Source organism: Piliocolobus tephrosceles, chromosome 11, assembly GCF_002776525.5.
Source record: "Piliocolobus tephrosceles isolate RC106 chromosome 11, ASM277652v3, whole genome shotgun sequence".
Classification (NCBI taxonomy): Eukaryota; Metazoa; Chordata; class Mammalia; order Primates; family Cercopithecidae; genus Piliocolobus; species Piliocolobus tephrosceles.
In genome coordinates this window covers 46,852,210-46,870,314 of record NC_045444.1, presented here as the reverse complement: position 1 = coordinate 46,870,314, position 18,105 = coordinate 46,852,210, and the positions used below count along the sequence as shown (strand labels likewise).

At 38.1% G+C, this 18,105-nt stretch overlaps 1 protein-coding gene across 3 annotated transcripts in view; it reads right to left on the bottom strand.

Annotated features, from left to right (window-relative positions):
• The window catches only part of TANK (TRAF family member associated NFKB activator), a 106,853-nt gene extending 94,937 nt beyond the window's left edge, over positions 1 to 11,916 (bottom strand). For 2 of the 3 annotated variants that reach the window (XM_023217362.3, XM_023217360.3), the window contains exon 1: positions 11,746 to 11,916. The gene's annotated coding sequence lies outside the window, so the exon portion shown is untranslated. Of the gene's footprint in view, positions 1 to 8,930; positions 8,952 to 11,745 lie in introns of those variants that run through there. The other variant, XM_026454096.1, reaches the window with a different exon arrangement.
• Between the last annotated feature and the right edge of the window lie 6,189 nt (positions 11,917 to 18,105).

The window sequence follows — 18,105 nt, the reverse complement described above, 5'->3', positions numbered from 1 at the left end:
CAACCTGGGAAACCGTGCTTTTTTCATGGAACTGTGCAACCCACAGATCAGAAGATGCCACTAGTGAACCCACACCACCAGGGCCTAGGGTCCCAACCACGGAGTCGCACAGATTCTCAACAGCCGCTTAGCTAGAATCTGCTTAAGCCTGCTAAGTTCCTGGGGTCAGGGGGCGGTCAGCACCACAGCTGCAGCTGTCTGCTGTCTAAGCTGTCTGAGCTCCCTGGGGGAGAGATGGTAGCCAATACTGGAACTGATAGCCACCTAACACACTAAGTTCCCAGGGTTGGGGAAGGGCGACAGCCATCTCTATAGCTCCAGGCTGCACTTTTCCTCTGCTGGAGCCAGGGAGGCTGGATGGCTTGGTCCCAAGCGGTATCTCCCACACCCCAACACACCAGCTGTGGCAAACTGCGGCCAGACCCTCTTCAAGCCTGACCCTGACCCATCCCTCCTCACTGGGCGGGGCCTCCCTGCAGGAACTCCAACAACTCCAACCAGGGATTCAGGGACAGAACTCTGATCCCCTGGGGCTGAGCCCCTAGCGGGAGGGGTGGCTGCAGTCTCCATGGACCAGCAGACTTAGTCTTTCCTCCTGCTAATTCTGAGGAATCTAGGCAGCCCAGATGAGTGGGTTCCCCTCCCAGCAAAGCACACCCCCTCCACCAAGGGACAAAGTGTTTCATTAAACAGGTCTTGCTCCCCATGCTACCCAACTGGGTGAGACCCTCCAATAGGGGTTGTCGGACACCCTATGTAGGAGCATTCCTACTGCCATCGGGTTGGTGCCCCTCGAGGTCAGAGATCCCAGAGGAAGAAGCAGGCACCCATCTTTTCTGTTCTCTAGCCTCCTCAAGCGACGCCTCCAGGCGCGAGAGCAAACACCAGATGAATAAGGCCTGTAGTGAATCCCCAGCAAACTGCAGCAGCCCTACAGAAGAGGGACTTGACCTTTGAAAGAAAAACAAACAAACAGACAGCAACAACAACAGCATCAACAAAAAAATTCCCCACAAAAACCCCATCCAAGAGTCAGCATCCTCAAATATCGAAACTAGACAAACTCATGAAGATGAGAAAGAACAAAAAACTCTGAAAACCCAAAAGGTCAGAGTGCCTCTTCTCCTCCAAATGATCGCAACACCTTTCTAGCAAGGGCGCAGAACTGGACAGAGGATGAGATGGACAAATTGACAGAAGTAGGCTTCAGAAGGTGGGTAATAAACTCCACTGAGCTAAAGGAGCATGTTCTAACCCAATGCAAAGAAGCTAAGAACCTTGATAAAAGGCTATAGGAGCTGCTAAATAGAATAACCAGTTTAGAGAGGAATACAAATTACCTGATGGAGCTGAAAAACACACCAGGAAACTTCGTGAAGCATACACAAGTATCAATAGCTGAATCGACCAAGCAGAACAAAGGATATCAGAGTTTGAAGATCATCTTGCTGAAATCAGGCATGAAGACAAGATTAGAGAACAAAGAATGAAAAGGAATGAACAAAACCTCTGAGAAATATGGGATTATGTAAAAAGACCTAACCTGTGATTGATTGGAGTACCTGAGAAAGATAGGGAGAATGGAACCAAGTTGGAAAACACACTTCAGGATATTATCCAGGAGAACTTCCCCAACCTAGCAAGACAGGCCAACATTCAAATTCAGGAAATACAGAGAACACCACTAAGATACTCCACTAGAAGATCAGCTCCAAGACACAATCATCAGATTCTCCAAGGTTGAAATGAAGGAAAAAAATGTTAAGGGCAGCCGGGGAGTAAGGCCAGGTAACCTACAAAAGGAAGCCCATCAGACTAACAGTGGACCTCTCAGCAGAAACTCTATAAGCCAGAAGAGAGTGGGGGCCAATATTTTAAAGAAAAGAATTTTCAGCCCAAAATTTCATATCCAGCCAAACTAAACTTTATAAGAGAAGGAGAAATAAAATCCTTTCCAGACCACCAAATGCTGAGGGATTTCATCACTACCTGGACTGTCTTGCAAGAGCTCCTGAAGGAAGCACCAACTATGGAAAGGAAAAACTGGTATCAGCCACTGCAAAAACACACCAAAATATAAACATCAACAAAGACCAATGACACTATGAAAAAACTGCATCAATTAGTGTGCAAAATAACCAGATAGCATCATGATGACAGGATCAAATTCACATATAACATTATTAACCTTAGATGTAAATGGGCTAAATGCCCCAATTAAAAGACACAGACTGGCAAATTGGATAAAGAGTCAAGACTCATCACTGTGCTATATTAGGGAGACCTATCTCACATGCAAAGACACACATAGGCTCAAAATAAAGGGATGGAGGAATATTTACCAAGCAAATGGAAAGAAAAAAAAAAAAGAAGAAGAAGAAGCAGGGGTTGCAATCCTAGTCCCTAACAAAACAGAAATTAAACCAACAAAGATCAAAAAAGACAAAGAAGGGCATTGCATAATGATAAAGGGATCAATGCAACAAGAAGAGCTACCTGTCCTAAATATATATGCACCTAATACAGAAGCACCCAGATTCATAAAGCAAGTTCTTAGAGACCTACAAAGAGATTTAGACTCCCACACAATAATAGTGGGACACTTTAACACCCCACTGTCAATATTAGACAGATCAATGAGACCAAAAATTGATACAGGAGCAACCAGATTCATAAAACAAGTTCTTGGACACTTGCAAAGAGACTTAGACTTCCACACAATAATACTGGGAGACTTTAATACCCCACTGTCAATATTAGATCAACGAGACAGAAAGTTAACAAGGATATTCAGGATTTGAACTCAGCTCTGGATCAAGTGGACCTAACAGACATGTACAAAACTCTCCACCCCAAATCAACAGAATAGACATTCTTCTTAGTGCCACATGGCACTTATTCTAAAATAGACCACATAATTGGAAGTAAAACATTCCTCAGCAAATGCAAAAGAACTGAAATTATAACAGTCTCTCAGAGCAGAGTGCAATCAAATTAGAAATCAGGATTAAGAAACTCACTCAAACCTAATACCATAAAAACCCTAGAAGAAAACCTAGGTAGTACCATTCAGGACATAGGCATGGGCAAGGACTTCATGTCTAAAACACCAAAAGCAATGGCAGCAAAAGCCAAAATTGACAAATGGGATCTAATTAAACTAAAGAGCTTCTGCACAGCAAAAGAAACTACCATCAGAGTGAACAGGCACCCTACAGAATGGGAGAAAATTTTTGCAATCTACTCATCTGACAAAGGGCTAATATCCAGAATCTACAAAGAACTCAAACAAATATACAAGAAAAAAACAAACAACCCCATCAAAAAGTGAGGAAAGGATATGAACAGACATTTCTCAAAAGAAGACATTCATACAGCCAACAGACACATGAAAAAATGCTCATCATCACTCGCCATCAGAGAAATGCAAATCAAAACCACAATGAGATACCATCTCACACCAGTTAGAATGGCAATCATTAAAAAATCAGGAAACAACAGGTGTTGGAGAGGATGTGGAGAAATAGGAACACTTTTACACTGTTGGTGGGATTGTAAACTAGTTCAACCATTATGGAAGACAGTATGGCAATTCCTCAAAGATCTAGAACTAGATGTACCATATGACCCAGCCATCCCACTACTGGGTATATACCCAAAGGATTATAAATTATTCTACTACAAAGACACATGCACACGTATGTTTATTGCGGCACTATTCACAATAGCAAAGACTTGGAATCAACCCAAATGTCCATCAGTGACAGACTGGATTAAGAAAATGTGGCACATATACACCATGGAATACTATGCAGCCATAAAAAAGGATGAGTTTGCATCCTTTGTAGGGACATGGATGCAGCTGGAAACCATCATTCTTAGCAAACTATCACAAGAAGAGAAAACCAAACACCGCATATTCTCACTCATGGGTGGGAACTGAACAATGAGATCACGTGGACTCAGGAAGGGGAACATCACACACTGGGGCCTATCATGAGGAGGGGGAAGGGGGGAGGGATTGCACTGGGGAGTTATACATGATATAAATGATGAATTGATGGGTGCTGATGAGTTGATGCGTGCAGCACACCAACGTGGCACAAGTATACATATGTAACAAACCTGCAAGTTATGCACATGTACCCTAGAACTTAAAGTATAATAATAATAAAAAAAAAAGAAACTCACTCAAAATCACACAACTACATAGACATTGAACAACATGCTCCTGAATGACTCCTAGGTAAATAATGAAATTAAGGCAGAAATCAAGAAGTTATTTGAAACCAATGAGAACAACGAGATGTACCAGAATCTCTGGGACACAGCTAAAGCAGTGTTAAGAGGAAAGTTTATAGCACTAAATGCCCACATTAGAAAGCTAGAACTCAAATTGACACCCTAACATCACAACTAAAAGAGCTAGAGAAGCAAGAGCAAACAAATCCAAAACCTAGGAGAAGACAAGAAATAACTAAGTTCAGAGCAGAACTGAAGAAGATAGAGACACCAAAAAACCTTTCAAAAACTCAATGAATCCAGGAGCTGGTTTTTTGAAAAAATTAACAAAATAGATGGCTAGCTAGACTAATAAAAAAGAAATGAGAGAAGACTCAAATAGACACAATAAAAATTGATAAAGGGAATATCACCTCTGACCTCACAGAAATGCAAACTACTATCAGCAAATACTATAAATACCTCTATGCAAATAAACTAGAAAATCTAGAAGAAATGGATAAATTCCTGGACACATATACCCTCCCAAGACTAAACCAGAAAGAAGTTGATACTTGAATAGACCAATAACAAGTTCTGAAATTGGGGCCGTAATTAATACCCTACCAACCAAAAAAAGCCCAGGACCAGATGGATTCATGGATGAATTCTACCAGAGGTACAAACAGGAGCTTGTACCATTCCTTCTGAAACTATTCAAACAATTGAAAAGGAGGGACTCCTCCCTAACTCATTTTATGAGGCCAGCATCATACTGATACCAAAACCTGGCAGAGACACAACAAAAAAAAGAAACTTCAGGCCAATGTCTCTGATGAACATTAATGCAAAAATCCTCAATAAAGTACTGGAAAACCGAATCCAACAGCACATCAAAAAGCTTATCCACCAAGATCAAATTGGCTTCATCTCTGGGACACAAGTTTCGTTCAACATACACAAATCAATAAATGTAATCCATCACATAAATAGAACCAATGACAAAAACCATGTGATTATCTCAAATGAAGCAGAATAGGCCTTCAATAAAATTCAACATCCCTTCATGTTAAAAACTCTCAAGAAACTGGGCATTGATGGAACATAGCTCAAAATAATAAGAGCTATTTATGACAAACCCACAGCCAATGTCATGCAAAATGGGCAAAAGCTGTAAGCATTTCCTTTGAAAACCATCACAAGAGAAGGATGCCCTCTCTCACCACTCCTATTCAACATAGTATTTGAAGTTCTGGCCAGGGCAATCAGACAAGAGAAAGAAATAAAGCGTATTCAAATAGGAAGAGAAGAAATCAGATTGTCTCTGTTTACAGATGATATGAGTCTATATTTAGAAAACCCCATAATCTCAGCCCCAAAACTCCGTAAGCTAATAAGCAACTTCAGCAAAGTCTCAGGATACAAAATCAGTGTGCAAAAACCACAAGCATTCCTATACACCAATAATAGACAAACAGAGAGCAAAATCATAAATGAACTCTCATTCACAACTGCTACAAAGAGAATAAAATACCTAGGAATACAGTTAACCAGAGACATGAAGGACCTCTTCAAAGAGAACTACAAACTACTGCTCAAGGAAATAAGAGAGGATACAGACAAATGGAAAAACATTCCATGCTCTTGGATAGGAAGAATCAACATCAAGAAAATGGCCATACTGCCTAAAGTAATTTATAGATTCAATGCTATTTCCATCAAACTACCACTGACATTTTTCACAGAATTAGAAAAAACTACTTTATATTTCATATTAAAACCCCAAAAGAGCCCACATAGCCAAGACAACCCTAAGCAAAAAGAACAAAGCTGGAGGCATCATATTACCTGACTTCAAAATATACTATAAGGCTACAGTAACCAAAACAGCATGGTACTGGTACAAAAACAGACATATACACTGACAGAGCAGAACAGAGACCTCAGAAATAACACCACACATTTACAACCATCTGATCTTTGACAAACCGGACAAAAACAAACAATGGGGAAAGGATTTCTCATTTAATAAATGGTGTCGGGAAAAGTTGCTAGCCATATGCAGAAAACTGAAACTGGACCCCTTCCTTACACCTTATACAAAAATTAACTAAAGATGGATTAAAGACTTAAACATAAGACCTAAAACCATAAAATCCCTGGAAGAAAACCTAGGTAAGACCATTCAGGACATAGGCATGGGCAAAGACTTCACGATGAAAATGCCAAAAACAACTGCAACAAAAGCCGAAATTGACAAATGGGATCTAATTAAACTAAAGAGTTTCTGCACAGCAAAAGAAACTATCATTAGAGTGAGCATCAACCTACAGAATGGAAGAAAATTTTTGCAATCTACCCATCTGAAAAAGGTATAATATCCAGAATCTACAAGGAACTTAAACAAATTTACAAGAAAAAAACAACCCCATCAAAGAGTGGGCAAAGGATATGAACAGACACTTCTCAAAAGAAGACATTTATGCAGCCAACAAACACAGGAAAAAAGCTCAACATCATTGATCATTAGAGAAATGCAAATCAAAACCAAAATGAGATACCATCTCATGCCAGTCAGAAAGGCGATTATTAAAAACAAGAAACAATAGATGCTGATGAAGCTTTGGAGAAATAGGAACGTTTTTACACTGTTGGTGGAAATGTAAATTAGTTCAACTATTGTGGAAGAGAGTGTGGTGATTCCTCAAGGATCTAGAACCAGAAATACCATTTGATCCAGCAATCCTGTTAATGGGTGTATAACCAAAGGAATATACATCATTCTACTATAAAGACACATGCACACATATGTTTAGTGCAGCACTATTTACAATAGCAAAGACATGGAACCAATCCAAATGCCCATCAGTGATAGACAGAATAAAGAAGATGTGGTACATGTATACCTGGAATACTATGCAGCCATAAAAAGAATGAGATCATGTCCTTTGCAGGGACATGGATGAAGCTCAAAGCCATCATCCTCAGCAAATTAACACAGGAACAGAAAACCAAACATCACATGTTCTCATTCATAAGTGTGAGTTGAACAATGAGAACACATGGACACAGGGAGGGGAACAACATACACTGGGGCTAGTCAGGGTTGAGGGGCGAGAGGAAGGAGGGATAAATAGCTAATGCATGTGGGGCTTAAAACCTAGATGACAGGTTGATAGGTGCAACAAACCACCAGGGCACATGTATACATATGTAACAAACCTACACGTTCTGCACTTGTATCCCAGAACTTAAAGTAAAATAATAGTAAAAAACAGAAAGTCACACTGTCTGGTTTCACTTATATGAAATATTTAGAATAGATACATCCAGAGACAGAATGTGGAGTTGTGGTTGCCAGGGGATGAGGGGAGTGAGAAATGTGAACAATTGCTTAATAGTACACTGTTTCCTTTTGGGGTGGTAAAAATGTTTTGAAACTAAATAGAGGTGGTGGTTACATAACATTGTCAGTGTACTGAATGCCAGTGAATTGTTCATTTTAAAATGATTAGTTTTGTGTTATATGAATTTCACCTCAGTTTTAAAAAGGGAAAAAATAAGAAAACCTGAATAAACTATGGACTTGAGTTAATAATAATGTACCCATATTGGTTCATAAATTGTAACAAATGTACCATACTAATGCAAGTTGTTAATAATAGGGGATGCTGTGAGTGGTGGGGGTAGAAAGGGTGGTATATGTGAATTATCTGTAGTGTTTACTCAAATTTTCTCTAAATCTAAAATGGTTTTAAAAAGACTCTTCACCAAAAAAACCCTTCACTATCCTAAATAAATCTGATCAAAGAGGAAATAAAACTTCAATTAAAAACTGTAAGACAGTGAAATGTGAAAGCAATATATCAAAAGTTGTAAGATGTTAAAATAGTACTAAAAAACTAGCCTTAAATATTTTCACTATAAAAGAAGAAAGAATAACAATAAATTAACTAAGAATTCAACTCACAAACTTAGAAAAGTAAAATAGTCTAAAAAAGGCATTGAGAAAATATTAATAAAAATAAAGCAAAAACAATTTTACGAAGAGCTAACTATAGAAGGAATAGATCCAAGAGATTAGTTCTGTGACATCCAATCAGAAAAAAAAAAAGAGACAGAAAACAAATGGACAAAATGCATCATGAAAAAGGGTTATCCACATAGTTACGGAGATGATTTTAAAAAGTTCAAGATAATACCATGTATGCCAATATATTTGAAAAGTTTTTAAAAATAATCCTTGCTAAGCAAAAGCAAATAAACTAAGCTGCATGAAAAATAGCATAAACCCCAAATAGATCAATAACAATAGAAGACATTGTAATAGCATTTAAAGAATTATTTTCAAAAGGGGATGCCAAGGCCCAACAGTATTATGGATTTCTTCTTTAAACATTTCAAGGAACAGATAACTCCTGTTGAATTTTCTTTAGAACCTGGAACATTTTGGTATTTTTATCATTTTACTTTATTAAACTAGTCTCAGTTTAATACTGAAACCTATCAGTGATATGTTCTAGAAAATAAAAATACAGACTAATTTTTACAGACTTACGAATATAAAAACAAAAATACACACTAAACTTCTAGTTGTGAATATGAATATTAAAAATTCTCAGCAAATTTCAAACATTTCTCTTTAGCATACATTTTCTCAATATAAGTTGGATATAAAATTAATCAATTTGGACACACATTTTGCTTACCATAGTTGTAACTGAATTGTGATCTGCAGCTAGCACTGTCATAATAGGAAGAAGGCTTTTTGCACAAAGCATAGGAACAGCTGCTTTGTTTATTTGGTTGCTCTGCCTGGATAGGGTTCCTTGGCTTATGTCACATTGTTTTCATTCTTCTTCTATTAGTTTGAGTTGTGAACAGAATTGTGAAGCCAAAATAATAGAGAAGAGGTGTCTAAGCATGTGGATTGAAGAGAAAAAGAGGAAATGTGTAGGTTTGGTTGGTTTATTTTGAACTACCAATTTATTATTTTAATTGGTGCAACAACAAAACATAGCTTATAACTATAAATCTACCTTTATTACCAAAGCAATCATTTTAATATCATGATTTTTGATGACATGGAGTTTTTAAAAATGCAATGACTGTCTTGTGTAACAGCAGACTACTACACAGTTTGAAGTAGAAAAACCATACAGTTGTCTCTAATGATACCAAAAAAACATTGAATATAGTTTAACATGAAGTCTCCATTTTGTTTTTATTTAAGTAAGCCTCTAGTAAACAAGGTACTTGGCAACTATTTGGTTTTTATGATAAATGTACTTATCTCAAACCAACAGCCAACCTCATTCTTAATGTTAACCACTAGGGAAATTCCCACTGAGATCAGAAACAAGACAAGGTTGACTGCTCTCTTCTCTGTTATTAAACACTGTTCCAGAAAGTCTGGCCAATGTGGTGAGGAAAAAAAAGGATAATACATGATTGTATTTTTTTCTGTCTAGGCATCACATGTGAGTTACCTAAAGTAATTAAGAAAAATGAGGGATCAATAAAATTGCTAGATGAAAGATAAAATTGTGAAATTAAGAAGCCAGCAATAATTAGTTAGAAAATATAGTGGAAAGAATATCCCTATCAAGTACCTTTACTACACACACAAGAAGACAAAACAAAATATACTGGAATACATTTAATGATAAATGTATTCTACTGAGGCCTTAATACATTAGAGACACATTAATAGAACATTCAGGCAGGAAGTTTCTATGCTATAAGGATAATCACTTTACTCAAATTAGTGCATAAGTTTCATGAAATTCTAATCAGAACTTTTTCAGGGGAGCTTGCTTTATTTTTAATCATCTAGTTAGTTATCTCTATGACTCAATGTCATAAGTGTTTGAAAGAAGTAACTAGACATTGCTGTAGAGCCCCAGTTGGCTGCTGGGCAGAACCTCAGGCAGGTTAGACTGGGTATACAACCCCACATCTTCTTCTGGCTCTGAAGCTAACTGCTTGGAGGCACACTAGTGCGCCCCACCTGTGTGCACGTGGAAGTGTATCCTGGAGGGAGTGAGGAGATGGGAGTGGGTGAGTGAGAAGAAAGACCTGGCTTCTAAAAATGACTTGGTTGCTGTGTGAACATGGCCAAGTCGTCTTCCATTTTCTATCATAAGAGTCTCCATGTTTTGGGATATGACATCTCTCAAATATTATTTTAATATTATAAGAAGGTAGACCAGTAGTAACAGAAAGCCATGGATAAAGAGGTGATATGAATTTATATTTAAGCCCTGGTTCTGCCACTTACAAGCTTGAATATCACAGCTATTATAATAATTTAACAATAGTGATAATAATTCTTGACTTTTAATCTTTTTGAGCTGTCATTTTTCCTATGATTATTCTTAAGAAAATAACTTTATAAAATATTACATGGTATTTAATATTCATTTTTGGTTGTGAAAATATAAGGGCTAATTGGTAATAGAATAAGACTAGATTACTGTAACTGTGTAAGTTTAAATGGTCCAAGGGGATGCAGCACTGTCTATAAGATTAATACTTTAGTGTAATGAAATATTCACTATCATGTGCTTTTTATGAGATGAGAAAAAATACTAAACTTGAGTTAATTATTATTATTATTATTTTGAGATGGAGTTTTGCTCTTGTTGCCTAGGCAATGGCACCGTCTTAGCTCACTGCAACCTCTCCCTCCTGGGTTCAAGTGATTCTCCTGGCTTAGCCTCCTGAGTGGCTGGGATTACAGGCATACACCACCACGCCCGGCCAATTTTTGTATTTTCAGTAGAGACGGGGTTTCATCATGTTGGCCAGGCTGGTCTCCAACTCCTGACCTCAGGTGATCTGCTGGCCTCAGCCTCCCAAAGTGCTGGGATTACAGGAGTGAACCACCGCGCCCAGCCTTGAGTTAACGTTTGAATAGACACACTGGATCAGGCCAGGATCGATTTTTAAAAAGATAACCAAAAAAGTATGAATATACTTTTACTTTAATTTACTTTTCAGCCTAGTAAGTTATGAACAACTTAAGCCAAATATCTTTCAGCATAAATATCAACATTATGTTATAAAAATCATTCATTGGAGAAGGCTCTCATTCCAGATATAAGCTTAAAAAAAAATCATTCAGGTAGAGACATAAATTCTATCTTAAAAATTAGAAAGAAATTGAAAATTTTAAAAAAAATTTTCCTTGGTCTTGGCTAGGGACCCTATTTATTTATTAATTAAATAGAGATGGGGTCTCACTATGTTGCCCAGGCTGGTCTCAAGCTCCTGGGCTCAAGTGATCCTCCCACTTCGACCTCCCAAAGTGCTAGGATTATAGGCATGACCCACCACATCCAGCCATTTTTTGAAGGCCAAATTTCTAACTATGATATTGACTATAAAGGCATTATTGAATAATGTCATAAATTACTCACATAGCAAGAGAAAGAGGGTAACATATCTCTAACACTTCAGTTTAAGACATCCAGGCCACCTTGCTAGGTTGAGAATCAGTAGGAACTATTGAAATTAGATTACCTCTTCTCCAGGTTACAAGTCTTCCTTTGTAGAATATTCCTCTGTAAAGATGTAAACAGTTACACAGTCGGAAAGTGTTTTCCACAGGCTCTATCAATGCTGCTCAAACTGTCCAGAGCTCTCCCTTCTGTTGAAATGGGAACTTCCACTGAGAAATCCCCCAACTTGAAGACTTCCTTATTTGTAGCTAGCAACAGCCAATCATGGCACGATACTGAAATGAAGCAAAGACTATCAGAAAATATTCTGTAAACCACTCGTGACTGTAGTTCTGACTTCCTTTTGAAGCAAAGATACTTTGTGTGAATAGTTAAGGCATTTTAACAGCAGCAGCAGCAGCAGCAACAACAACAACAACAACAACAAAAACCCAGGAATTGTAAATACAAAAATATTTTTGGATTAAGCGTTTTATGTAAGAAAATTTTAAAGTTCAGTTTATTTGATAAGTGGCTTTTTGACCTAAGAAGCATATTTATAAACAGGAGGTAAAAACCAAATTTGATTATAGTTGTCTTTATGGCCTACAGAAGTCACTTGGAAGAAGCTTTGTAGTAATAAGGTTTAAGCTCAGTTGCAGAGCCTGAGCTTAGGTACTCAGAAGAGAGATGAAGCAAACAAGGCTCTTAAGACAGCTTTTCTGCCTTAAGAACTTAAGGTTCACTGTTTGCGGGATAAATGTGTGTTCCAGCAAACTCGGGAAATGCTTTACAAATACATGTATTTCTCTTAGGTTACTTAGAGCAAAACATCACATTTTACATGCAAATGGAAGACACCATGTGCACCACAGACATTTTTCTTTGATATAAAATTTTAGAGCTGCAAATGACCTTAGACAACATCTGTTTCATTTTCTTTTTATTACAGATGAGGGAAACAGGAGAAGGTAAATGCTCAATGTCACAAGTAAAGTTAGAAGCAGCACTTAGATTTACATCTGAGTCTTTTGAATCCAAGTGCATTTCTTTTTTTTACTGCACTACACTCTTGGCAAATAAAGGTATTAAGCTGGATAAAAACTGTGTCAATTAAGCAGTCTCCTTTTTCAGCTCCTGCATTCTATAGATGAGAAGTCTGAGGTTTTACCTAAACTTCAACAGTTACTAAAAGGTCTAGAATTTAGAACTTCTGATTCTTAGTCTAATTTGTTTTCCACTTTGAAACACTGCCCTCTCTTAAATTATATGTTAAATAAACCTGAGATACTTATGATGAAATTATTCCATAAAAAATAATTTCAAAAGTATCTAAAATGCTGAATAAACTTATGATTAAAAGGCTTCTACTTACTCATCTAACATACAATGAAGCATTACATTTCTTTCAGAACTATGGGTTTTATAACTATCTCACTGATGAAATGTTAAATATTAAATGCTCTTATGTGCAATAGAAAAATAAAACCAACCTATGCAGTGCTGTAAATATGGCAAAAGAAACCAACAAAAAAGTAAGATAGCCACTAGTGAAAGGCAAACTTACTTCTTAAGAATTTACAGTTTTGAATGAGCAGGGTTTTAAAAATACAGCTTTTAAAAAAAGCAGTCCTCCTGTCTAGACTGGGAAATGCCCCTTTGGTCTCTTCATCCTGTGCCCCCTCCCTCCTCTATTTACTTTGGCATTTGAGCTTAGCTGACACCCAGCCTCCTGCAGAACTGGCTAGTCCTGGGTGTGTTAGCCTCAATCTGGTGGGGCATTGTTTGAGAGAGGGTCCTATGGCCAAGACAGAGAAGCTACAGTTAGAGAAGCTTTTTGAGGAAATTCTGAGTACATGAAATTTAAAACCTATGCTACTGACCAGTTCTAGACTAGGCAAAATACATGAGGCAGATGGAAGTTTTAATATTTGTTGTCTCTAGTAGTTCCTTTTCCTATTTCCCCACTCCCTGCCTTTTTCTTTCTCTTAGTCATAAATCATAAATCATGTGACCAGGACTGACAAAAATGCAGAAATTCCTTCAGAGGAGGAAGCAAACTGGTACTAAGCCAGGATTGGCAATGGTTAGGGTATAATGACCAGGGCAGGAGTGGGATGAGCATCTCCAAGCCCAAGTTAGAGGGTGGGAGGCAAAAGTCAGGTTCCTATTCAGGCGGAGAAGAATGGCTGAGGGGAGTTACTAGTCAAAGAATGCGGACGTCACTGCCCTGGGGCAGCAGGGTTCTCAGGGCAGGTCTGGTCGAAAGGCCTCCCTAAGAATAATCCTGGAAAGTCTTTTTTAGAGAGAGTGGAGAGCAAGAAAGCCAGGTCTCTTAATTGCTAACTAGGATTTAGGAATAGGTTCCCTCCTTCAGAGGGAGACCCAGGTGCCTGAGACTCTGGCCAAGTAGCCAGTTAGGTAGCCAGGCTGCATGGGGTGGGTGTTTGATTGAGAAACTTGGTTCAGATGATCACATGGACACCTACAGGGTGAATTCATGCTCTAGGCACAGTAGGTGTGAAAACAGCAGTGTTTTCTAGGCTCTACTTGTTGGTGGGCTGATGCTTCAGGATTTTATTGGCCCATGGCCACAGTGGGGCTGACGCTAAGGGAATTTGAGACCTGCTGGGATGATAGATACTCTTTTTCCACGACCACCCCAACCTCTATAAATTGTGCACTGGACAGAGTAACCTATATGATTTATTTACAACTCAATGAAAATTTATGCCAAAGTTTTGCTTCTCCATAGAGGATATTTGCATTTTAGGTTGAGTTGTAGAATTAAAGGTATCACCATTTAATGAAACTTCTGGTCACAGTGAATGGATGAAAGGGATATAGTGGATGTAGGGAGTGGGATAGCATAGGGAAAATGTCCTTACTCTTTACAATTCATATACTTAAGCTGTTACCTAAGTTGATGATTGGCCTTATACCCGTAGGGACATTTAATTAGCATGCTTGGTCAATTACAGTTGCATCAACCCTCCTCATATAACTTTTGACTCCTCCAAAACTTAACTACTAATGCATCTTACCTATAATATAAAATCGATTAATGAATATTTTGTATATGTGTTATATACTGTATTCTAACAATAAACTAGAGGAAAGAAAATGTATTTAAAAATCATAAGGAAGATAAAATATATTTGCTATTCATTAAGTGGAAATGGGTCATCATGAAGATCTTCATCCTTGTTGTCTTCACATTGAGTAGGCTGAGGAAAAGGAGGAAGATGAGAAGGTCTTGCTGTATCAGTGGTTTGAGGAGTGAAAGAGAAGGAGAAGGTGAAAGGGGAGGCAGGGGAGGTAGGCACACTTGGTGTAACTTTTATTGAAATAGAATCACATGTAAGTGAACCCACACAGTTCAAACCCATGTTGTTCAAGGATCAACTGTATTTATTATAGTATATAATATTATCTACTATGTGTTAGGCTCCATGCTGGGTGCAGAAGTTCTTAAAATGCTTTTTTTGCTCTTGAGGAGCTCATGTTCTTAAGGAGGAGATAGATGTGCAAATGTTTAACTCTGCTCATTGACAAAGTTAAGAGCAGCTATGCATACGAAGTGCTGGCTGTGTGGGCAGAGAGGCAATTAGAGCTCAAGCTACGCATGAAGAGATGCCTAGATACCCAGGGATTAAACAAACAAGAAACTCAAGGTTTAAAAATTTATTTCATACCCTTCTCCATATTCTCAATAAATCCATTCTGATTTTTTTTTAGACTAAGCTTGTGGTTTTTGCTTGTTTCCATAGCTTTTTTAGTAAAATAATTGTAAAAATCTTATCTTTTTAACATTGTAGGGGATTATTTTATGATCCTTACTTTTTTTTCTTTCTTTCTTTTTTTTTTTTTTTTGAGATGGGGTCTCAGTCTGTTGCTCCTGACTGGAGTGCAGTGTTACAATCATAGCCCACTGCAGCCTTGAACTTCTGGGCTCAAGCAATCCTCCCACCTCAGCCTCCTGACTAGCTGGGACTACAAGTGGGAACCACCACTCCCAGCTAGTTTTCTTTTTAAATTTTTTTGTAGAGTTGAGATCTCACTATGTTGCCCAGACTGGTCTTGAACTTCTGGGCTCAAGCAATCAACCTTGGCCTCCCAAGAGGTTGAGATTACAGGTGTGAGTCACTGCACCCAGCTTATTGTCTTGATAGATAGACACAATTTGAGTGTTGTTAGCATCTAGTCTTAAAAAATAAATCTGTGAGGTACACAGGCTAAGTAGTTAAGAAGTAGCTTGAGCATAATCTTTTTAATTTTCTTTAACTTTTAAGTTCAGGATAAACTTGTGTCATGCAGGCTTGTTGAACAGATTATTTTGTCACCCAGGTATTAAGCCTAGTATCCATTCATTATTTTTCCTAATCTTCTCCCTCCAGTGTGCGCTGTTCCCCTCTATATGTCCATGTGTAATCATTTAGCTCCCACTTATAAGTGAGGACATGCGATATTTGCTTCTGTTTCTGTGTCACTTTGCTAAGGATAATGGCCTCTAGTTCCATCCATGTTCCTGCAAATAACATGATCTTGTTCTTTTTTATGGTTGCATAATACTCCATGGTGTATATGTGCCACATTTTCTTTATCCAGTCTACCATTGATAGGCATTTAGGTTGATTCCATGTCTTTACTATTGTAAATAGTACTGCAGTGAACATACACGTGCATGTATCTTTATGATAGAGCAATTCATATTCCTTTGGGTACATACCTAGTGTTGGGATTGCTGGGTCAAATGGTAGTTCTGTTTTTAGGTCTTTGAGGAATCGTCACACTGCTTTCCACAATGGTTGAACTAATTTACACTTCCATTAACAGTGTATAAGTATTTCTTTTTCTCTGCAACTTAGGCACATTATTTTTGAGAACAAGAATAAAAGTGGGACCCTGGATTCCCCAGCACTCTGTCCTCCCCTTTATATGATAGGTATGTATTTTTGGCTATCAAAAGAAAGAGGAAACTTAGTGATATGTGATAAAACAAAGATCGATAGATTAAAAATTAAAAAGAAACTCTTGACAAACTCAAGTAATAGGCTGATGCCAAAATGAAATTCAATAGGAATAATTATAAAGTTGTTAGTTACTACTCCCCTCCCTACCACCATCCCACAAATGAACAAAAACTAGAAAGGAATTGCATAATCACGGAAAGGGTTGATGAGCTGCAAGTTAGTAGCAGTCACACAAAACTGACTTGAGTTTTACTTGAGGTGATAATATGGGAATTCTAAAAATATCCCCAAAGTAATAGGACCGTAGAATTCCCTCTAGAATGACGGTTGCATTAGTCCTGCTTTCTGACCCATCTTTCTGGGTACCACTCTTTTAAGACCATAGACAAACTAGTTATTAAATACTCATCCGTATTACATGTGTATGATTGCAGGAATGGAGGATGTTTAGCTTAGAGAAACTGAGAAGGAGAGAACTGTATTCAAATATCAAATTCATTTATGTAGCTCCAAGAAAGGCCTCAGACCAGTGAGCCAGAACTATAAGGAAAAAAAAAAAAAAATTGGCTTGTTATAGGAAAATGAACATTCCAATAGTCAGAAAATGAGATAGGCCACTTTAAGAGGTAATGAGTTCCTTCTTTCCCGGGAGAAAGGAGACATATGATGAATGACCATTGTTTGGGAATGTAGAAGAGATTAAAATCTCAGATGGGTTAATAATGACAAATACCTGTATATAATTTACCGTGGTCCTGGCACAATTCTAAGTACGTCACATGTATCAGTTTATTTAATCCTTATAATACCCTATAAAGGAAGTACTCTTTTATAGTTTCAAAACTGAGGCATAAGGAAGCAAACTGGCTTGACCAAGTACACATAGCTATTAAATAGTAAGTGGAAACTGAGGTGTCTGTCTCCAAAGTCCATCCTCTTAACAACTTTTAATGCACCTGGGATTGCCCAATACAGTGCACTTTATCTGGTGAAGATTCGATCACTTATTGATACATGACATTTTAACGGAGGCGGAAAAAAATTCAGATGCATTCTCTACCACTTTCGATTTCTTCTTATTAATTAATTAATTAATTTATTTATTTATTTTTGAGACGGAGTCTCGCTCTGTCACCAGGCTGAAGTGCAAAGGCGCGATCTCGGCTCACTGCAACCTCCACCTCCCAGGTTCAAGTGATTCTCCTGCCTCAGCCTCCCGAGTAGCTGGGACTACAGGCATGTACCACCATGCCCGTCTAATTTTTTGTATTTTTAGTAGAGACGGAGTTTTACCGTGTTAGCCAGGACGGTCTCAATCTCCTGACCTCTTGATCCGCCCTCCTCGGCCTCCCAAACTGCTGGGATTACAGGCGTGAGCCACTGAGCCCGGGTTGATTTCTTCTTATGCCTAGTTGTGGAAGCTTCCAGGCTGACAAGAACTTAATGAACTGAGAATATACCACCGTCAG